Below are 24,311 nucleotides of genomic sequence, written 5' to 3'. Positions count from 1 at the left end.
CCCACCCCTACAAAAGACATACACAGATACTTTAAAAACCCCAGTTTTAAGACTCAGGCAGCTGTATAACCAAAAAGAAGGTCTAAATTGATCCACAATCCATTTCTATCAATGAACCTATCTTTGAATAAAGTTACATTATAAGTTACAACACAGAAAATGGCTTTTTTTTTTTCATAAACTTTTCAGGCTTATGAATTTCTGGTGACAGTCATTCGCAGGAATAAATTATGAGGTAACATCAGCTTTGTGTAGGATTGAGATAAATTTGGGTCCAAACTAAATGAAGACCTCGACAGAGGTAGAGTTAGGAAATAAGTGTGTGGGAAAATTGAACTGAGTGAGAAGGCAGCAGGGAAAAGGAAGCCACAGTACAAATTAAAGATTGCAAGTAACAGGGCTGGATGCCAAGAGCCTCAGAAAAGAAAAGAAAAAAAATTCTTGATTAGCTCAACTGTTTGCTTTACTATATAAAAACTGACCTCCTTGAGGAGCCCTGAACCCCAGCCTCCTGGGAGTTGGAGTACGTATGAGTGAGCTGCTGCCTCGCTGAGGGCAACACAGATGCTCCAGTGCCAGTCCTCTGCCTCATGGATTTCCAGGTGCAAATGCTTCATCTGGCAGGAGTTCTGCCCACATCAAGCTGACAGTGTCTAAATGTTTTATCCAGCCTTGCATTATACATTTTCCCTTTCCCAAACTGCTGCAATAATTCCAGTTCCATTAGCTATGTGTGAGCATGTGTGTTGAAGGGAACCGCTGTCTCTCCGAGCTGTAACGTGTAGGCCGAGCGTGACCTTCAGGGGGACAGATGAAGGACAGCGCTGGCAGGACAAGCCCATGCCTCCAGGCAAGCTCTGACCTCAGTTTTTGTACAGCAGCCAGTGGGGCTCCCCAGCTGCCCTCAGCTCCTGGACGCTGCCTGGGGTACATTGCCGTCATTGTGAGTCCCCACTCCATAAGGAACACCCCCAGCCTCCAGCCCTCTGTTCTCTGCCCTGTGTAGGAGGTGCTTCTGTTCAGAGATCCTTATGGGAAACCTCGGACTAGACCTGAAACATGCCACCCTAATGCAAATGCTCATTAATGTCATTGTTAATGAGCTGCTGTTGCAAATACTGATATTACTGTCATTCTTCTCCTGAGCCATTCACGTTGCCATCACCAAGCTGAATCATTGCTGCAAAGTGGGAAATTCAACAGCTATATGGATTATGCTTGAGGACCTGACACTTGCATTTCACACCTGCTGATATTTTTTGATTGTGAGTTGTTCTGTGCTAGACACACTGCCAAAGAGGAGCTATCACAGACAGAGCTGCCCTGAGAGCACAGAGGAAAAGATTTATTTATGGAAACCTTTTGTCACCATGTCCCTCACTTTTACTCACAAAATCGTTACTTGCTGTCAAAATGCTCATCTTCCTCCACTCTGTAACAATAAAAAGGAGTTATATAAAAGAGGTTGGCTCATACAACTAGCCTGTACAATTCAATTAAATAATTTAAAGGCTGCAAGAGAAGACAATCTTTTTAACAGGAGAGGATGAAAGAATTGCAGGGCTTCTTTGTAATGGAATAGGATCAAAACAACTGGTATCTAACATTTGTTAGAACTTCTAGAAATGAACATTTCTAAACCTCTCTATTATGGGGGAATATTAAAATCCCAGTTTTAGAGATAGAAAAACAAAGATGACGTTGTACTTACAAGGCCTCTTGAAGGCACATAGACATAGAAGCCAGTTCCTGAAGCAAAATGTGTATCCAGACTTGTAACTATACCTCACTATCAAGAGCTAGAAATTCTGCTTTTTCTTGTAAATCTGCAAACATATGAGCATATAGTAATGGGTTTTTTCCTATAAAGTAAAGCTTCTCATCTAAACAAAATTGTTTGCTGTGGCAGAGAGTGCTCTGTCTGGCCTTCAAAATGCACAGTGTTACAGGGAGTGCAAAACATGCATGTATTAAATTGTTCTCACTATCCTTGGCTAAGTATATTAAAAACGGTGGGGATGGTCAGGTGGAAGTGGTTAGCAGGGGCCTTGAGAGTGAAGTTTCTGGACATGTGAGATTTGCTGTGCTTTACCATGTATTCCAGCATCCTTTTTGAGGAATGAAACAAAGATTTTAAGCCCAATGAAATCAAATCCCTCAATCAAGCTTAACTCAGGAATGTGAGAGCATAATACCAACAACATGGGGATGTCACCAAGAGAAAGATACAGTATCACCTGGTTTCTGTTCATACTGCACTGTTTATCTAAGAATCTCCAAAGTCTTCAGGAATGCCAGTGAACTCTAAATACTCCTTGCTGCACAACTGAGTGTTCCTGTCTGCATGTTACAGGTGAAAAAACAAAGGCACAGGAGTCCGTGTGACCGTTGTGTAACAAGTTACATTTTGGGTGAAGCTTATCATGTAGTTAGCAGATGCCTAATTTCGACTTCATCTGACATCTAGCTTCAGTAATACTCCCCAGGTCAAAGAGAGTCCAGTCCATTTGATCGCCTCGGTAACACACTCCTTTTAATTGTTTTTGCAGGATTTAACAAAAGGGGAGAGAAAATCTCCAAATTGTCTCATAATTTGAAACTGTTGAGATACAGTTTGGTAGTTTCTGCTGATGAGGTGAGATTTTCCAGGGTTAGGAGAGCATCAGAGCAGAAAATGAAGGCAGCCAGGAGCCTGAATGCAAGGCAACTGTCATGCTCCAGAACACAGTGCCTAGGACAGGCTCCTAGTGGGTAAAGTAGGCCCAGAATTCAAAACCATACTCATACTTCTTGTTAACTAGACAAAGAGAAATGGAACATGAACACTTTCTGAGTATGAGCAGGCTGCACACACGAGAGCAATTTCCATCACAAGTTTTTTTATTCTGCAAGTTTTTTTGAACGTGTCAGACTGCTGTTCCGGCACAGAGTGATGACATTTGGAATTGCAGTGTGATTGGGGTAGCAAAACAATAGGAAAACAATAACATGAATAACATGAGTTTGTAACATAAGAAGAGTGAATTAAATTGATTCTGTGTAGTGTTTTCATCTCAAAGTGCTTGAGAAGTTTGTTTATAAATTGATTATTTCCCTATGGTTAAAATGCAGCCACCTCTGGGCTGAAATGCAGTTGTCATCATTGCACATCTAGTGCTTAGGCTGGCTGTGAAGGATTTGCTTTATTACACATCTGGTTTCATCCAGCTGTTCATAATAAAATGAGAACTTTGTAGCACCTCAGTCAGATTTGCAGACTGGAAGGGGCAGTTGTTAGTGTCAGAAGTCCTAAAGTCACTGAATTTTCCAAGACAAAATTCAGACAAGTTGTGCTGATATGCAACTGCAAGTAGTTACAACCAACTTCACCTAAATGGTGCTTGGTGAATCCTGAGGACTGGGCAGTTGTTCTTATGTCTCTGACACTGGAATATCACAGCTACAGTCATCAGGGAAGCAAGTAACGTTATTCTAAGTTTTTAGTGCCTTGGCTGTTGCTTTACTCTTCTTCAAGACCTCCATGATTTTGATGACACCCTTGAAGGTGCAGGGAATTGAAAGACTGCAAGAATGAAAATAGTATGCATTTTTGTTTTGGGATTTTTTTGTCAAGCAAAATGTCAGTGGTTGACTGACTTCATATATTCCACCTTGATGCGTTGATATAACAGACCTAAAATCAGATCACAGCCTAATTCCACATTCTTTTGAGTAGTAACAAATTTTTTTTGGCACTGCTTCCTACTATCTCATTGATTAAGAGTAATAGAACTAGAATGGTAGAGCTAAATCTTATTCTGCTGAAGACATCTCACACTTATTCCTGCTATATTGTCAGATCTTGTGTACCTTAGCAGGTACAGGATGTGTAGTAGTGATAGGCTTGATATACTGTCCTGCCTGTTTAGTTGTATTACCCTGTAGTAAGATTACCTCAGGGAAGTTCAAATAAGCATCAAGAGAGGTTATATATTTTTTCCTAGCCAGGATACAGTAGTCATACTTCACCCAAAGTCAGCAACAAGGCTGTGAATATTCTCAGTGACAGGCTCATATACTTTCCACTGGGTCTTATCACCATCACAAGCAAAAATTTTTAAGCAAATCATCACATACAAAGTCTAGCTCTGGACTTTGCATCATTGTTTGTTCATCAAATGCTCAAGGGATTAGTTTTGAACCTACAAAATCCCTTCCAGTCTGCAAATCATAAATTTATAACTGAAGCAAATAAATCCATGTATGCATGAGGAGAGGGGGCTTTGCCAGGCCATTTTGGCAATTGCAGTAAGTTGGTTATGGTCAGTTTTCTAAAACAGTCTTCTCATAAAAGACAAAAAGAGAGGATAGGAAACTTTTTACACTCACGGACAAGTGCCAAATTGTTCTCTTTTTTTATCAGAATGCACTGACACTCAGCTTTTGTTAGCATTCATTGCACAAAAATTAGTGATCTCCAGTTTTGACCATATAGCTGCAAGAGGATTAGGCTAGTTCTTTTTTGGGGATGGCTCTGTCTCGTGTAGTTTTAAAATACCTCAGGGCTGCATCCCCATTATTCTTCAGTCTCTGGAAATGTTAAACTTTGTAGTCAAGGTCTACTGCCAGTATTTTTGCAGCAGTGCCTCGGTGTTCTTAGGTCATGCAGCCAGGTTACACACGCATCTCCCATTCCAATGAATCCTGGTGACCAACACTTCTGCACCCAGTCTAGCTCCTCTGTAACTTTGCTGAATAGCATGGCTAGGATTTTAGAGCTGTTGTGAGAAATTAACTTTTTTTCTGTCTATCCCAGTTTAAGGTTTTTCAGGACAGATTGAAGATCTAATTTTTACTGTGTTATTCTGTTAGGGTTTTTTCTGCTGATGTTAACATTATCTGATCTGTCTAAATGCTGGAAACTTGGTACGTCATCAAACATCTGCTGTATTTTTGGAGAAATGTCTCTAGTTTGGTGAAGTAATCTAAATCATTAGAATTGTGATTCTCAATTTGCACAAAATGCATGCTCTGTTTTTTAACAGATTCTGCCAGACCCTGCTGACACATGAAGCATAGGAAAATATTTGGCATCAGTTACTTCCCCAGAGATTTTTCCTCTTCTAGGTAGTGGAAAATTATCTCTCTGTACACATGTATTCAATTCTTTTAGGTCTGTTCATAAGCAAAGGTTCCATCTCTTTTTTTAGCATACCCATATTCTGATGGTTCCTCTGTGCAGTTTATGGTAATGAATATATTCACCTCCTTTTTTAGCCTCTGCTACAGGCACAGAAAACCATGCCAGCATTGCAGATTACAGAGTAGCCCTCAAACTCTCCTTCAATGACTTGATACTCCAGCTTTCCAAAGAAAAGGGTCTTTAGAGAAGGCTAAAGAATGGCTCTTATTTCTTGTAGATCATGTTCTTTGAGGCTGTTGTTTACCTGTCTGGTTGAGTTTTAACCTCCTTGCAGGAATAAACCCACCACTACTAGACTGAAGTTGTACCTGTTGTCTCTGTTGCAGGGCTGGTGCTGGCTCTGCAGCTGCTCCTGCACCAGTGCCCACCCTCAGGCCACTAAATGCCATGCTTGCTTTATCGAGACTGTGGGAGCACTTCACAGCTCAGACAGCTCAGTCAGCCCACTGTGCCCCCACACAGGGCTCAGCACCACCGTTCTTCAGGGTGGGCATCTCAAAAGGATGACAGGACCCTGCTCCCATAGATACTCTATCCAACCAGATGCCCAACACCATCCAGTACTGAGAGGCAACTCAGGGCTTCTTTGCACTGAGTTAAGGACCTGCCATGGAGCTTGGATGCACAGTTCTTCTTCCAGTTCAGGGAAGGTTCAGGTCCTGGCCTATCTGCTGTTACCCAGAAAGCTCAACAAAGCAGACTTACAAAACAGGCCAAATGCAAACAACATTTAAAACTCCATGGCCCCTTACTAATGGGACTGTGCTGTGTCAAGTCTCAATAGCTCACACTTAACAGCCATGTCATTATGGGGTTTGGGCACACAACTGCTAAGGAGAGAGCGCGGAAAAATAATAAAAAAGACAACATGCAAAAGGCCAAGGAGGCCCCTGGTTTCCTTAATGGAATTAGTCCTTCCTTTATGAATTCCAGGGTTAAATGCTATAAATGTGATTCGCATACTCCCTCCCCTCAGCAAAGCAGAAAGATCTGCTAGACACATGTTCGGAGCAGAATGGGGAAGATATGACGTGACTCAAGAGCCTGGAAGGCTAAAAGGAGTAGATGAGGGAGAGGTCTGCAGCCCTTGATCTTTTTAAGATTTACTGCCTTTGCCCCTTGCAAGGATTTTTTTTTTCCTGGAAAATTCTAGCTTCTAGCAATTTAAAAAAAAAAAAAAATTGGCTAGGGCAATAAACAAGATCTTTGAAGGGGGAAGGAAGCCAAGAGAAAGTCAGGCCCATTAGTCACGCAGCTGCATTTCCTGTCACAAAGGACCCCAGTTGAGTAATCACTCAAAATATGCTTGTTATTTTTTCCTATTTTATTTCAACTTTCAGCCTGCCAATATCTACTGCAAGAAAAAAATAAACCAAGAAAGACTTTCAGTTTCAGAGGGGAAAACAATGTACTGTGAGACACTGATTTACATTCTTTTTCCTTTCTTTAATTTTCATAGCCTAAAAAGGCTTCAGTGATATGAGAGAAATGTTGGTAGGGCACAATGGGTCTGAGACAGTCCTGGTGTTTTCAGGGCACTTAGTTTCAGCAAAAGTGTGGGTGTCAAAGTTCCTCAGCTACATTTCCAACTGCTATCATTGATTCACAGTACGACCTTGATTGAGTCGTGTATTCATTTATCTATCATTTACTATGAAACATAAAGATGATAACAGCTTTTGCATAATTGTTTTGTTGGGCTTCATTAATGGTGCTTATAGGTAATGTTAGGTCCTCTGATGAAAATTCTGTGCAAGTATTTGTCTAAAGAAAAATGCAGTCAAGACTGAAAAGAAATCAACTTGTAATTTAAAGCAGAACATTGCTATTTCTAGATTTTAAAAGTACTTACATAAAAAGAGGTGAAAATAGGAGCAATTCTATGAAATAGAAGGAGGAAAGTCTTGCTGACGCTGTCTTTTGAGACACTCGGAGGAAGAAAATACAGCACAGGGGACAACCCCTTTCACAGTGTTGAAAGAGATTGATTATACCAGCTCCACACCCCTGCCTCCAGATCCTGGATTAGAAAGTGCTGGCTGTGGTCAATATGGTACTGACTTCTAAAAGAAGTCACAGATACATGACGGAAGTAAAGCTGGAAAACCTCTGTTTTCCCAGACTGCTGATTCTTTTATCAACAAACACAACTACAATATGAAACCCTGCTCTCAATTTACTCAAAAGTAATGAGTATGGTGACCAGGCCACCTATAAAGAAGGGCCATAAGCATGCTTCGGGGCACATAACAGTTTGTAACTTACATTCTTGACGGGGTACCTCTGTATACGGCTCTGTGAACATGATTGCAAAGGGAATACAAATCTCTGTTTGGATTGCTGTCTAAGAAGAGAGTAGATGATTGTAGTTTACACTACGTAATAACATGACTTCAAATGCTACACGAAAAATGAAGCTTACATTGCTTACATTTGCATACAAGTGACTGGTAATGTCATATAATTCTCTAATTTGCACACATTTGATACCCCAGATGTTCAATGTTTTCAAACCACAGCTTATGAGCAGATGTGATTTACACAGCAATATAAATCACAGCTTCCTAATGCTAGTTAAAGGGTGTAAACTCAAACAAATGTGAGATTTACACCAGTTTGGTTTAAGAGAGACTTTAAAAGGCTGTTTACCTCTAAGTGTAAAAGCAATTCAGAATGATTATTGATGTATGTTTACACTGAATGGAAAAGTAAAAATCTTAATGAATCATAACTCAAATGTGAAAAAGTCCATGCTAGATTATCTTTATAAATTATGCTCAGCCTTTGTCTTCCCTAATAGCAGGCAAGGCAAGGTGTGCTCCTCGATGGAAACACAAGTGTACACTCCTGGTCTGTGGTCAGAGCTGGCATGAGGGCATAGGGGCTGTTTGCTACTCTCATACCACATGACTTTCACTGCTGCGTGTGCCAGTCTACTGGATCCCCACATCATATGATATTAGATGCAATAGCAATAGGCTTATGTCCTAAAACTATCTCTGCCATGAGGATAAAGGCCATTTCCAATGATTACTGATACCTACACAGATTTGAAGTCGTACATTGGTAGGTATGAATGAATGGAAATTATTTGTTTACAAGGTCAGCATAAATTTTGTACTTTTCTCTTTATGACTGCCAGGGTATGTGATAATATTTCCTATATCAGTATTGTAGAGATTTATTGGTATAAATCAGAACAGTATCTAATACATCAGACAGTGTAAATAATAACCACCAATTTAATGAATTATACTGGTAAATATACAGGGTAGCAACTAATTTTCTCTTTACTTACCTGGTTATCCTAGGAATTTGTATGGCTCTATGGCCATGGTATTTGAGTATCTCCAAACCTTTGAATCTGTGATCTCAATGCAGGTCTGATGTGTATTAGTCCAATTAGCCCTATATAGGTGTGCCACTTAAGTCCTAAGATGAATGACTGACTCAGAATCATCTCAGAAGTCTATGACCTCTTGATTCACCTGCTGGCTGTGAAGAATTACTCTCCCTCTTGCATAGATTGGGAGCTGAGTCATAAAGAACTAAAGTTACATGCCCATAAACACGTAAATAGCAACAGAATGGAATCAGAACTCATGATGTACAGATCCTCAGTCCCTGTCTAGTTGCATTAATTTACTCTCTCTCCTGTCTTCAGAGAACTGATCATATTTGGTAAAATAGCCAGCAGTTGATGCTCTTTGTAGTGCAGTGCTTCTATGATGTGTGTGGACTTAGAAATAACTGCTTATCAGAAAGTTAAAGTAATTGGGTAACAACGCAGTTGCTTAGTGCATTGACAATTGAATTTATCAGCTCTTTTGCTAAACTGCTGCATGAATTTGGGCAATTACTTCACATGCTGCCATTTTTCTAATTGAATATAGGAATAATAGCATTATTGGACATACAGGCACAAAAATCACTGTATAGTGCTGTTCTGTTTCTCATTTAAGACAATGGGCTGACAAAAGGGAAGGGACACAGAGAATAGTAAGCTTTCCCATTTAGCTGAATGAAGTTTCTATGACACAATTTAAAAATTTCTTGAAAAAAAAATGGTTGGTAAGAACATTTCAGTTTTAAGTTTTACCAGCAGACATGTCATTCCGGGGCTGTTGTGCTTCTATGGAGAGTATAGCCTCTGCAGCTGTGGTTCTGCATCCTTTTCCAGTCAGCACAGGATGGAGCTCTCTGGGTGTGTCTTAGGGCTGTTTTTCTTTTCCTCCAAATACAGTACAGGAGTGTGGAATTTGGCTATATGTAGCAGACACGTAGCTTCATTTTGACAGCAAGACTGGCTATGAAAGGGTTAACCTAACTAGTGGAATATTTCAGTAAAATTGAGGGAGGTGGAACTTAAGTCTCAAGTCTTAATAAAATGCAGGTGTTTTATTGTTAGGTTTAAAATGTCTTAAGATTCCAGCAAGCATTTGAAAACAAGGGAAAAAATGTGCTATTGAATAAGAAACTTGGAAACACAACAAGAGGTAGAATAAGGCATCTACAGAGAATTCAGCTTCACTGGCTAAGGTCTGCCTTAAAGTTCACAGAGTGAAAACAAAACATAAATATTAACTGAATAGCACCTCTCAAAACGTGCATCTGACTTCTGAGGTATTACACCTGGGATTAACTTTTGACATTCTCCTCTCCACTACTGTGACTTTGCTGTCTTGCTGGCTCCATGCAGAGTATTTATACTCATTTTGCAACCTTTCTTCTTCTTTCCCAGTCTGTTTGGGGTGTTGATGGGGTGACAGGTAGTGTGAGCACTGTGTTCACAGTGTACAGAAAGCTCTGCTAAATCATTTGCAACTGCTTTTATGTCAGGAATAGGAATTTTTTTGTGTGTTGAGGGGAACCAAGCTACTTTTAGAACAAGCTAATAAAATGAAGTTGTAAAGAAATCACCAATCACTATTTTCTTCTCTTTCAATTCCCTCTCCTTATCACAAATAATTTGGGGGAGCATTTGTCAGTAAACTGCACTGCTTAGATCACAGAGTAGAAGGATTGCACCGAACTTTGATCTTTAACTTCAAGTTTTTAACGTATTTGGTGAATTAACGTATATACAGCTTTCTAAAGGGAAATGAAACCTGAAGAACCAGAGAAGCCTAAATGTACAGTTGCCCAAGATTACTGCACCAATATCCCTATGGGCCTTAATTAGTGTGGGTATTTTTGAGACCTGTGTGGTGACAACAGTAACTAATTACTATCCATAAAAATTCAGCCCTGGGAGAAAATCAGGCATCGATTTTCCTGGCCTTAGCCTTGGTGGTGTAGATAAGCTGTTACTACTAGAGGAGAAGGGCAGAAGTAGTCCTTGGAGTACCTGATAGGATGGAAAACAAAAGACTAACTTGGGTTTTGATGTGAGAGTTTCACAGCTGCAATGTTGTAGGAAACAGAGAAGCAACAGTGAAGACTGACAGGTGAGATATAAACAGTACAAAGCAAAAACTATGTGACATACAGAAAAGTCTAATGCAATGAATAAAAATTAAGCTGATGGAGCACTGGAGCTAATAAACCTGAGAACCTGCCAGGTCTTTTTTTACATGGACTAGAGTGCTTAGGACAGCTTGAGTAAATAATTCAGAATACCAAACAACAAAAATCTAACCCCTCCATTATCAGAATAGGAAACCCGAAAAAGGCCAGGCTGTGTGCCTTCTGTGCACCACTGCCCTGCATCCTTGCTACAGGTCACTGGCCATCCAAACTGACAGGCTGGAATACAGGCATCAGACTGATGTGACAGAGATGAAGGAGGGGGAAGTGTAGATCTTTCTTCACACAACTTTAGGAATAAACCTTTTTTACTGTCAGCCATCATCAGAATTAGGTATAATTTTGAGAGGCATTTTCTGAAGATGCAGTGGAAACAGACTACAGCTAAAGAGAGGGGCAAAGAGTAGAAATCTTCACTAATAGTATCTCAAAAATCCTGGTAGGAATCTTCAAGTTGACCTGAATGTGCTCAGGATCATACCCCTTGAGGAAACAAGTATTTGTCAGCATTTGTTGGCTGCTCACAATTTTAGATCTTCCCTGGCCTTCTCATTTCCTCCTTTGCTCTGTAAGACTGCTTTCATCCCACTCCTACTCAACTTTGCAGATGCCAGTTCCTGTTTCTAATGTCAGCAGTTCTCAATCTTCTCAGATAACCCTGTTGTTTGTGCCTTGCTACGTGAGGGAAACAACGCGTGCTTTCTGTTCCCTCCTAAAAAGTCACTGCTACCCTAGCTCCAGCAAACCTAACCCAGCCCCTGCTCTGCTCAACTTCTGCCCAAATCCAGCATTTCAGACTGCAAAAACTGGCAATGCCTCTGGTCTCAGAGTGGGGAAAAAAACCAAAATCAGTGTTAGAAGCATGGGTTCTTTATTCTCCATCAAACTGGCCTTTATTTTTTCTTTCTAGCCTTGCAATTATTCTTGAATTTTCTGATGTATGTTGTCTCTGGGAACCACTAAAAAGTAATGGATGGATTTGCAATAAAATATGTACAGCTCTGCCAAAGTGGTATTAAATTAGTTTGTATCAACTCTGAAATAATAGTGACGTCGGTCATTGAAAAACTCAAGACAAGTACTTTATACTAGTACTGAATATTAGCAATAATTGTTAGTGTTAGACTTCTTTAGTTAGCTTTGCAGATACTGTTAACTATTCCATATCATACAAGAGAAAGAAAGATTCTTCCTCTAAACACTTTATGTGCTCTGAAATTGTATTGTGTTTGACTCAAAGAACTAACCAATAACCTTTGTATCCTGTCTCTTATTTCTCTTATTCCTTCATCTTTGTGTGGTGAAAGTTCCCTTTCCAAATTTCATTTGCCTCATATATATTTATTTTAAATGCCTGAAATGGAAACAAATTTCTTCACAGCTTTCTTCTATAAATAAGAAAAATGTAGTTAACTTCTTATAAAAGAAGCAAAGATTCCCATATAAAATAATAACAATAACAATACTTATTTCATTCTAGAGGGTGGCATCAAGAGTGAGATTGTGTTAATGGCACAGAGAACAGAAAATATTAATATCAGAATTTAGAAGAAGACCAAAATCTTTGCTTTTATGCTACTCTTCCAATAGCATCTTAGTGTATTTTAAGGAATGGTTAAGGATATTTTTAATCTTAGTCTTCAATTTTTGTAAGTGGAGCAAAGAAATGTCTCCCCTAGTTTATTTTTTATTTCTTCTAGCTTAGCCTAAAATAGCATTGTACCTTTCACAGGTAACCTGTAGCTTTTTTATGAGAGTGAAATGCCTGAAGTGCTTCCGTGCAGAGCAGCAGGACCTGATGCCCTTCATTTCACAATAGCTTAGAAATGGACTTAAATGGCAATGGTGCTGATGCCTCCACCCAAGCCAGGGCTCAGAAGGGATAGGTACAAGTAAGTACAGAACTGTTTGCTTTCCCTTTCCTCTGCTTTACTGTGGGATACCTGCAAACATTTAATTAAAGCTATTGTATGCATGCTTAACTTGGAGATATCTGTGGTTCCTTGTAACCGTTACGCAGGAGCACCAAAGAAAATACAAGGGAGTCATTGAAGGAAAATACAAATGAATTAGAAAAGCATAGCAACCAGAGAATACATTTCCCATAATACAACAGTCAAAGGTCATGAGATCACAGATGCTCAGTTGCTCATGCATATCATCTATTCTCTCCACTTGCATGCTTGCTCCGAAGAGGGCAAAGATTTAATGAGGATGGGGCTAGCATTAGCAGTTCTCACCCTTCCTCACACCCTACATCTCAAAGAGCACTGAAAGCCTCTTTGAAGTTGGAATAGAAACACATTGAATTGTCCCAATGCACACATACAATCTGGAGTTTTCTCATCAGGTACAAAAATACAAGGTGACTGTTCTCTTCCGGCTGCCCTGGATGTGAACAAAGCTCTCGAATCAAAGACTTGCTGAATTGAGGAGTTGAAAGAAGTTTCTCCATTGCATCTGTCTTTTCAACCTGCAGTAGCAGCCCTTCTCGGTCTCACGGTTTCTATTAGTCAGTTCATTTTTCCCAGCTCCTCAAGAAGAAATCCTGTTCAGACAAAACAGTACTCTATTTACAGGAAGCTTGGCAGGGTCAAAAAGTGACTGTAAAATGGATCTCTTGTTAAAACACATACAGCATTTGCTCTGATGTAGATACAGCTAGGACTCAGCAATCTCTGATTTGCTATCAAAGCCTTGAAGGTGATCTCAGAATCAGATTTGTTAAACTTGGTGACATTGTGTTGTTATCACTTAGAGAGCTAGCTCAGTTGCTCCAAGTCCCACTTAATCTGCGCAGCTCACTACCCACAGCTTCTGACCTACTTAGTCACTTCCAGTCTTTGATTTTAGTCTTAAAGCCTCTTTTCTGAGTTGGCATGTGACTGCCATTTAATCTTAATCAAACTTCCTTGAAGTTCCATTACTGTCAAGTACAGCTTCTCTCACCATAATACCCACCCTTCTGAGTGCAAAAAAACTGATTTACAGCCAACAGTCTGCCACTTCTCTTATGCTCTGTGTTCATCTTTGCTTTGTTTTTCTTCCCGTATGAGTCACTTCTTCCCCCTCTCTGACACATGATGCTACACCTTGTTTCCCTCGATCTGTCAGTGGCTGAGATGCTGCCCTGCACACCTTTACTGCAGAGATCTGGTGAGTATTATTATAGTGTGTGCCCAGCTACTGTGTGCAGATTCAGAAAAAACTAAACACAAAGAAATTGAGTTGGCCACAGGCTGTTTCAGAAAGTCAGCTTGTTTAATATGCTTTTGCTTCTGACCAGAAATGATGACCAACTCAGTTCCCCTATGCCTTGCTTAAGAGCTCTTTATGCAAAACACAACTGTTTAATCTATGCCTCCCCACCTACTATCTCCCCTGTTACCTCAGGGTACTTGTTAACTTTACAGATGCTGAAAGTCCTTACCAGCTTAAAGACTTTCCAGTTCTCACTGGTTCTGTATGCTGCAGTAATGTGCCTTTGAAATAGACTCCTTCAGCCAGTTTCCTTCCATGACCAGAATCCAATCTAAAGACATGAATCCAGTACCACGGTGACTTTTGCCTGCACAGGGTCACTTCTGAACTGATGGGGTCTGTTGATTTTTGAGATTCTTTCATCAGGACAGAGAAGTTTAAGGACGTGCCTGGTGCTCTTAGTGGCCCGATACTCTTTGTATTTCAGACACAAAACACTTAGTGGCAATGTCATCTGCCTGTAACATGTAGGAGAGATTTGTTCAATCCCCTCTTGCATGTATGCTCTTTCCTGACCTTTTCAATATGCCCAGTTCTGCTTTGCTCTCCTCCTCCTATTTCTGTACTCATCAGCACTCATCCACTTTTGGGTCTTGTTGTTATTAACATCTGGAGGTTATGTGACCCATCACTGAGCGCAGCCTTGTCCTCTTAGGAAGCAGAAAATACCGTACATTTTGGAAGGACAAATTAGCTACAGGCCATTCTTACTAAGCCTCTCCTTCAACTTATCTCAAATTGTATTTCTGAACTGCAGTCACTACACACTGTAAGTTGAAAACAACCACTTGAGCCCTTTCCAGCAAGGCTTTGATACTAGGCCTGGAGGAGAGATAAGCAGCACATTGAAGTTGTGGTATCGCTGTAGTGAGGGCAGGGAGTGAATGGAAACATACCCTCCTTCTGGCACTGCCTGGCTCTGCGTGAGGGGAGAGGATCGAGCTCAGCAGCTTGGGTTCACACGCATGGCGGGAGCCAGAGGCCTCTCAGCTGATGACAGATTAGACTCAGGGCCTGGTTAGTGGGAAGCCTGTGATTAGACTTCAGCAACATCTGTCCCTAGCACTAAAGGAATCACTGCTGTGGGCTGTGATTTTCTCAGCAAACTGTAATTATACCAGGAACCTCATTCCTGCTATTTTTCTCAACAACTTAAGTGCAAAAAAATGTGAGTAAGGGTGCAGGAAAGCTGAAACTGTGAAAGGAGTGGGAAAGAGGCACCTGTTTATTTTTGTTCCGCCTATTCCAATTTTCTCTCAGTCTCTTAGATTTGTATGAATCACAGACTGTTTTCTCCTGGAAGTCAGTGCCAAGGTTTAACCACCTGAAGCTGGCCTGTCATCCACCTAAAGCTGATAGCGCTCATTCTCTCTGTCCATTTATGTCCCATGGCATCTTAGACAAGTGTGGTGGCACTTGCAGAAGGTGTCATACCAACCTTTCCTTGGCAGTGCCACCTCTTTTCTCCCAGGGGGGCAGCAGTATGGAGTGCTGGTCTCTGATCACAACTTTTCTCAGGACATTCCCAGGAAGGTATGGACTGGGCAGAAGTGTGGGGTATGGGAGATTGCTCAGGGTGAGTTTAATTAAACCTTACTCCCAAAGGTCCTGTCTAGACTAGGATTTAGGAGTTTAAACTTAAAAAGTGCTAGGTTGTATAGAGTAACTCTCTATTTCAAAAGATACAAAAAAGGCAATAAAAGTTTGAACTCCCAGTAACACCTGGTAAATTTTGCCAAAATAACAATGTCAAAAAAGAGCAGGATTTCCTTGCAAGATTTCTCTGCCAGAAAAATCTTTTTGTTTGTTCAGTTGTAACTCCATAGTTGCTCATTTGCCATTCTTTGTTCAGAATATAAGAAGAAACAGATTTTTACTTTTTTTAATATATGTGTAGGAGAGGAGGAGAAATATCTAAGAGAGAGTTTGCCAACAGAGCTTTACCATCCAATACTTAAGATGTAGACAAGGTCAAAATGATTCAAACTAATCCATCTACTTCTTAACTTTTCTCACAGCACTAATGTGACTTTTAGTATACTTTGAAGGAAAGAGTCTTGTCTATGTTAAGCAATTTTATATCAACACCATACTCCTATAGAAGAAAGCAGAATTTGAAGGGCAGCATGTCTGCCCTTCATCCTGCAGCGCATCTGGCAGCACAGCCAGGGATGAGAGTGTGGCAGCAGGAACTTGACCCTTGGGTCTGAAAGCACTGGGAAGGCTGCACATTGGCAAGCAGACTCCTATCTCCAGAGCCAAGCCTCTGCAGACTGGTGACATATCTGGAGTAGTCTGGAATTGGCACAGACGGCTGTGGATGAGGAGAGAGGAAAGGTTAGAAGGAACATGGAAAAAATGCCTCTTGCACATTTCACTTTCTTTTCCATCTGCTTGTGTGCTGTTGCTGAGAGCTATTAAGCAGCTGCAGTGCTCTCTCCCAGAAGGGACTGTGATTCAGTGGAGATGGAGAATGATCCCTACAGCTTAGGGCTTTGGGAGCCCTTGAATGGAAGGGGCCGAAGGACTAATGTTTCTCTGACTGACTGTTCTACTACATACCCTTGGGAATTTGGCACATGGGGCAATAGCCAGAGATGCTGTTCTGGCTCCTCAGACCTGAAACTCCTGGCAGGCAGTGGGTACTGATGGGTACTTCTGACTCAGTTTTGTTGAACTAGGTGAGTCCTTCTTGTTTCTTGCCTTCCAAGCAGAACCTCCCAACTCTCCTGAACTGGTTCCAAATTTCAAGGAGAGCAGATTACTCAAGCAAAAGGTGTTTGCAGACTTTGAGACTGTATCTTGGGAAGATAAAGGTAGAGAGGGAGGACCAGGAGAAGGTGGAGTGGGCCTACAGTGACTGCCAAGGTCTGAGCAAAAGAGCAGATTTTTTGCATCCATTCAGACACAGCAATTTCCTGCATTGTTCCTGCAATCAGCATGCTCCACCTGCTTTTACTTAACCATTTCCTGTTTACGGCTTCCAAAAACTTTCTGGTGAACTCACTAATCTGCCACAAGATCAATCTTCACGGTTCCTTTTGGGCAGGCTTCACTCACTTTTTTTCTCTGTCTTCAGTACACAGATCTTTCAGACTGAGGCCCTGTGTGCTGTGTGTGCATGTCTGCATGCATGTGTGCTTGCAGCCAGTAGTTATGTTAGGAACTTGTGCTTGCTCATTAGTTCTTTATCTTAACACATGCCCCTTCTTTTCTTTCTAAGGCTTGCTGGTTGTTGCAAATTTGAGCAAAGAAACAAACAGTAGCACTGAGGGCTGGTGCCTCTTTCTGTACAATAGAGGGCTCCAGATATTTAGAGGAAAGACTCTTCCCATTACTTTCAAGATCTAAGTGCTCTCCCACCAATGAGGAATTTGTTCTCTGCATAGCTTGCCTGTGCTTCAAATTATTTTCTAGGTCTGAGAACAGTGAGGCACTTTCTTCTAGTCTACTGTTCACTTTCTCAGATGTGAAAGGTAAGGTGTGAGGAGAAGGAAGGGTGAACCAAAGAAAAAGAAATCTCTCTTTTACAGTGTAGATGGCTCCCACAAGTGCCCATCACACACTTAGTCATGTCTTGCAGAAATCAATAGAAATGCCTGTACGCTTCAAGTCTACTCTTCTTAGCTATATTGCAGAGAACACTACAGCCACCACTAAAATAAAATTTATTTTTCACTGCTTTTCCTGTTTGTTTACTCTTCTTTTTATTTCTCTTCTGAAGCAGTGGAAATAGATTCTTAAGTTTCCTCTCTGATTCTCATGCTCTTGCACAGTGCTGCAATGTTTGGGTTGCGGTGAGCACCGCAGGGAATGTTCTCTTCTTAAAATAAATCATGGAAACATTTCTGTTGGAATCAGGGCTTGTAGAAGTTTACTTTTTTTAAAAAAAGAAGAATGTCAGGCCAGCTTTGGCCTGGCACTATATCCCTTCAGAGGGAACAGACTTCTGATGCATACATATACACTGTATATGTACTGACGTGTGTGTGTGTGTGTGTGTGTGTATGTACATGCATATAGATACACACACACACCAATATATGTGCCAGCTACACTGGTATAACTGAGCACTGAAGTAATCCAGAACACTGGACATGTTGGTCCTGTCAGACAGATCTGTAAATTCCTTAACTATCTCTCCTGCAAGTTAGTATAAGTCAGGATGCTTTCCCTGTCCACTTAGGTGTAGAAGGAGTTGATCTGTCTTGCACACTGGCACTGCTGCTGAGCTGTTTCACACTTTGGAAATTAAGTTGATGCACTCACAGTCTCACATTTCTTGATATTTTATCAAGAATACTAAACCCCCACTCCCTGCTTTAGCTGTAATATAAACAGGCAGCAGTATCAGTTCTGTATGGGTTATAAGGGATGGTCTGGGCATTGCTGATGTCCAGGCAACTGTCTGCTGTAGGCATAGCACAACCCCACTTAGTTCAGAGTTTGCTGAAATATCCTTCGAGCTGTTTGTGAGCAGCTTTTGAACTTCCATCGGGGAAAGGAAGCAGTTGTTTTCTGCACAGAAGTCTCTTTCAGATTGGCCCAAGTATGTAAAATGGTTACTTTGGTACCCATCCAGCACAATTCATTCAATATTTTGTGTCAGGGTGCTTGTCATCAGTGGCATTTGCCCAGGGTGAGTCACACCTACCGAAGCAATGATTGAGAGAGCCTTCAAATCTTTCTCATTTTCATTTTACAGGGTACAGCCCTGGTAAATTCGTGATCATATTGGACCACACAGAACTTTATAGACCAGCTCCTTTTCTTCTAACCAGATTTCAGCCCAAGAGGCAACTACTTCCAAAAGAGATTCTCTGGTTCAGTATCCACCTTTATTTTCCAAATGTTTCTTTCACCACACTGCTTTCTGGTTACATTGTAAATTTGAGTATACTCAAGATATTTTTGCCTTCTTCCCCCACCCCAAAATTGAAGGAAAGCTGAACTAAATGAAAATGAAGTGAGAACTGAGACCCTGAAGCAAAATGGCAGGAGGTGTAGAGAACCATGCAAGACTCTTTCCAGGAAATGGGCAGAAGGTTCATCACATGAGTCACTGTAACCTTAGATGACTAAATTCTTGAAGAATAAACTGTCAGGAATATGATACTTCTCAGGACAGTTCCAGAGGGAGATGAAACCTTCTTAAATAGCTGTTGTTTGGTTTTTTGTTCGTGACTCATTCCTGAGGAAATTGCTGAGTCTCTGGCCAGGAACGGGGCGGGGAGAAGTACAGGCAGTGCCAGCCCTCAGCGGAGGCAGCAGGCAATGCATGCTGGGTTGCACATCCTGCTGCTCCTGGCACAGCTCTCCTGCCCAAGGAGCTGAGAAGGATCAGGAGCACTCCATGGCTGTCCTGCCTAATTGAATAGAGTAAAACAGGATCACTAGTGCTCATCTGCCAACTGAATCAATTCACAGCATATTTTTGTGTACCAGCAGGTATGAGACCCAGAGGAAATTAAGATATTAAAACCCTAATTCCAGTTCCTTTTAAAAAGTTTTCTTGCTCTACCCGCTCCAACCTGTTAATCAAGTTCTATCAATTAAACTGGCCCAAAGCTCTGAATTTGGATTTCAGAGATGGTCTTAGGATTTTAAGCCAGTTTCAACAGAAGCGGTCAGATGCTCTCCAGAGCTACCTCCAGAGGAGCTGAACTAGCATTAACAGCACTGGGGAATGTTTGCAGTAGTATCTTGAGTGTGGAGAAACCCCAGTGTTCCAGCACGCTGCTGTCAGTTCCCATCTTGATGAGTTTTACCCAAGCATTTAACATTTCAGCATTAGTTCTGTGTCTCATAATGCCATTTATGTAATGATTGCTCATTTAGTTCCCATTAAAATAATGGTATTTCTTCTGCAAACCACTGCCTGTAAAAATCAAGCCACCCAGTTTCTCTTTAGATTGTAATAAAGGAAATAAATAGTAGGATACAAACTGTAATTCCCAGAGAATGGGGTGCTTTCTTTCCCCTCTTCATACAAAGTTCAAACATCAGAATTAGGAATGTGAAAGATCTGTTAAGGGTTGATGCATCCATCTCCTGCAAAAACACAGTGTAGTTACTCCCCAGCAGATGTTCCTCAGGTACTCTATTGATAAATGAGTTGACAGCTCTCCATAGTCAGAGAGAGTTATTTCTCTCTTAAAATTGAAGAAATGGAAGGTGCAGTTCTCTCAGGTCATCACAGTGCCACTGTACTTTGAGACAGTGTAGAATATTCCTTGTATTGTATATACCAGCACTTTGAGGAATTCAGTTTCACATGTCTCAAACAATGGGGGTTTCATCTCTTCCTGTGGGAGCCCGCGCTGCAGCCTAACTCATTTCACCATCTGGAGCATTTTCCTGAGTGTCTGCTCACTTTAAACTTTCTTTTAATTGTGTACCAATTACTTCTTCTTAAAGGTAATTTGCCAAAAGTTTCTGTTGGGTGAAATTCACATTCTGTTGTGCTTTTTTTTTTTTTTTTTTTTAATGAGGATTGAGAAAACCTTGAACGATTGATGACTTCTTCTCTTTGCTTTTTCTTCCTCAGAAATAATAAGTAATTAATAATATATTACTGCTTTTTTAGCCATTCATCTCAGCAATTTACAAGGAAGATCAACACTGTTGTACTCTATTTACAGATGGGAAAAATTGAAGCACAGGGCAGGAAACAACTTGTCTGAGATCATTCAATGAGCCCATAGCAAGACTTGGATTTTTAAGCAGGTCTCCACAGTACTGCCCTACTTTTTTCTTACTTTTTTTTTTTTTTTTTTGGCCCAGTCTAGTTCCCTTTGGCTTTGTTGGAGTACCTAGGAAGGACAAACTTTCCATGAACTTTATTCAGAATTGCAATATTGTAACTGAAAGGTCAGCTTGCTGAATATTTAACAGTTACTATCTTTCCAGTGTGTTGGTCAAGCATCATAATTAAGTAGTGATAAATAAAACCAACAAAGCATTTTAACAGACTAATTCAGTCCCTAGGGCCCCGAGCTGAATTTCCTTCAGCTAGCCTGTGTTTTCCCAGTTGCAGATTGTGCAGATTGAACAGTGTATATATGAAGCACACTCTTATCAGCACACTGCAGGGAGATTTCCTTCCTCCTCAGTGCCACCAGGCTTACTTCACCTGTTATATTTCCCTTAGCTTGGTGGTTTTCAGTAAGTGTGTTTCTCAGAATCTGAATAGTTGCTGAATTATAAATCTTCCCATTTGGAATCATAACACCACAACATGTACAGCGTGGTACATTGTGGGGAGTGATACTCAGCAGAGCCCTGAGCAGGCTTACCTGGGTGTCAGAACTCCCTGTGGGCTTCTAAGAGATAGAGGGTTTCTCTTACTTGCCTTGAAGCTTCTACCTGTCATTTCAGTGAATATCTTTGGTGGGTCTGGAGACACCTGAGCAGATGGTAAGGTGAGTGTTGCTCCTCACCTCCACATGGGGAGGTGAGGGCAGCCAGTTCTGTGTGCTTGCAGTCTGGTGCACAGGGACCTCGTAAGTGCCCCACACTCTGGAGAGTGAACTGACAGTGCTCACTGCATATGAGGTGCATCGCTCTGTGTGGATTGAGAATTGAGAAATCAGGGCTCTGGCTAGGCCAGAGTTAGAGCTGAGGGATAGCACACAGATCCTCCTGGCTGCTGACCATTGTTAAAGTATGCCATCAAGTGAAGTCTGTAACTTTATTTCCCTACTGCTCCTTCAGGCCTCCTTCATTCCAGATGTCATTGCAGCAGCATCTGAGGATTTACTGAAAGCCACAGGACTGCTGTAGGTCGCTGAGCACATTACATTTGCTTTCAAATTGAGTTTGAGAAACTACCAAGCAGTGTCAAGCCTATGTCTCCTGGCTATGTGAATAGAGGAAGCTAAGAAGCAACAATGATTACATAAAGCAGGGAAATCCCCCCAGACTTCCCCCAGACTACTTCAAACTGAAGCTGATTTGCATACATTCAGTAAAATAACTTTGCAATGGCTTCTAGCCCCATGACAGGGTTACATGTCCTTGCTTATAATGACATAATCAGGCCAGTTCTCCAAGTTGAATCACTTGGAGAAGATAATAAAAGATCAAATCAAAGCCTGAGTAGAAATCTAAGCAGTTTTATGTAGCACATAGGTCTGCTTCAGGTGCAGATACAACTGGGGATTGCTATTCCTCACAAAATCAATGGGAACTGTTCAGTGCCTGTTAGTAACCAGCAGCTATTCCAGAAAAAACCCTGTGTTATGTTTTATAATTTGTGATTAGGGATGGGTGGTATCACACATAGCTTCTTATACAAAGCCTGTTTGGTAGAAAATGGACCTTACTGAAAACTAGAAAAAAGCTATGGTATTCTTGTAGTTAAAAACTATGGTCATCCACTTTACAAAACCTGAGACTCATTTGGCCTGGAATTCCTGAGTGATGCTGTTCAAAAAGCAGTGGTGTTAAAAAGACTTCCAAGATTCCTGTGATTTGCTTTAAACATCATGGTTGAACAGAAACAAACAAGTAAGCAAAAAGAGACAGCATATTGAAAATGCACATTTACTGGGCAATCTAAAGCTCAAAATTGTAGTTGGCTAATATGACACTACAAAACTATTTTTCGTTATCTTTTATGCACTAAGAATGACAATGTTCATAAGCCTACTATATCATGACTATGGAATGTCTGGATTCTCCTTGAAGACAGGTGGTATTTTCTGTTCCCTTGCTTAGAGAGTGGGGCTTGGGGACTTGTTTGTTTGTTTGTTTGTTGTAATAGGATGAGAATATAGACTTCTCAGAGGCTCACTACAAGGTGTTTCTTTGGAATGAATTGCTTGCTTACTCTTTCCTATCTTTTTATTGAAATAAGTTCTCAGATACATTTCCTGTCAGCCCTCTCCCAAAGCTAGATGAAATACAGACAACTTCTTATTCTCTCCCAGTAAATTCACAGAAGGACTTCTACACTTTTTGGGTTGTCAAGCCAGCTCTATATTAACATAAAGTATAGTTGGGTAATGCTGTAGGTGCCTTGCAGTAAATACCAAAGCTGTTTTGAACAGTCTTAGAGGTGCTTTTGTCAGTGTAGCATATTTCCCTTGAGGAATATGGGAAATGAGAGTTATCATCATTGTCAATATTGTTATACCAGGACAGCTATAGGAGCAACTCTTTTCTAGTTTAGTTGCTTTTTCATATAGTTAACAAACAGGGCTAAAGAGCAAGAGGAAAATTTGAGACACAGCTTATTTTGACAACCTGTGTAATAAACCTTGTGTTTCTTCTACAATATCACCTCCGTTAATCATGGCTTATTACTGTGAAATATCCTGCCTTTTCTTTCCTCCTTTCAGGTTTATTGAGTTTTTTCAAAGCTTTGGTACAGCACAGTAGGAATCAGCCCAGGTTTGAGCTGGCTATTCTGCAGAGTCCTTCAGGCTCCTGAGGGCTCTCTGTGCTGTGATGGAGTTTGTCTCAGTGGGTCAGCTGCAGAGACTGGAAAAGAAATACGTATTTCAATAGGCCTGAGATGCCTTGCAACACAGTTAATAGCAGCAAACCTGAGGACATGACATGATCTGACTGATGCATAGTACCTTGGATATTTTGGTCCTGGTAACTGTGTGTGTTTCTTCAGTTTGTGTTTGTCACCTTGCAGGTTGCTCAGGAAGGCTTTCATTTTGGTTTTAAATATTTCCTCTCACAAACAACAGTCTGTTTTCTACTTAAAGTATCTAATCAGTCATATAATATCCTTTATTTACAAAGAGAGCTTCTTCCCAAAGCACTTTACAGTCTGTCATTGTCATAGATCTAAGACTAGAAGAGGAACAGATTATACTGGTTGGGAGCAGGCTCTGATCTCAGCCTAGGTATTAATAAAGCATGTAAAGTGGAGCCATAATATTCTCTCTGAATCCAAGGCAATTTGCTATTAATTAGAAAATATATTACTATAAGCTGTCCTCTGTTTAATTCTAGAAAATGTGTTTGAACTGTCAAACGTGAGCTGTAGTAGAGAATGTCCATCTTCTTGCACATCCCATTCTCTGTTCATAGGTACTGGCCACCAAAAATCAGTTTTATTGGAAAATTAGGGTGGTGCAAGTACCCTGGCAACTACAGTATTCTCAGCAAATACATGCTGGCCTTTGGAGAGCTCTGGCAAAGAATGGTAAAGGGGCCTCGACCAGTCTAAAGTTTGGCTCTAGAGCACATCAGAAAGTTTGCCAGCCAGCATGAGAAGGAGAGTTTGGACACTGGTAACTAGAAGGATAACCAGACAGGCAGAAAAAAGAGGATCATTCCATGCACATCAATCCATTTTCAGCAGATCTGTACCAATAGTTCATAG

General features: G+C 40.9%; 1 protein-coding gene across 4 annotated transcripts in view; it reads left to right on the top strand.

Annotated features, from left to right (window-relative positions):
• Window positions 1-24,311, top strand: part of RAD51B (RAD51 paralog B) — a 390,159-nt gene that overhangs the window by 334,520 nt on the left and 31,328 nt on the right. The gene's annotated exons all lie outside the window — the stretch shown is intronic.

The sequence above is a fragment of the Serinus canaria genome, chromosome 5 (assembly GCF_022539315.1).
Source record: "Serinus canaria isolate serCan28SL12 chromosome 5, serCan2020, whole genome shotgun sequence".
Classification (NCBI taxonomy): domain Eukaryota; kingdom Metazoa; phylum Chordata; class Aves; order Passeriformes; family Fringillidae; genus Serinus; species Serinus canaria.
This window is presented reverse-complemented; position numbering and strand designations above follow the sequence as displayed.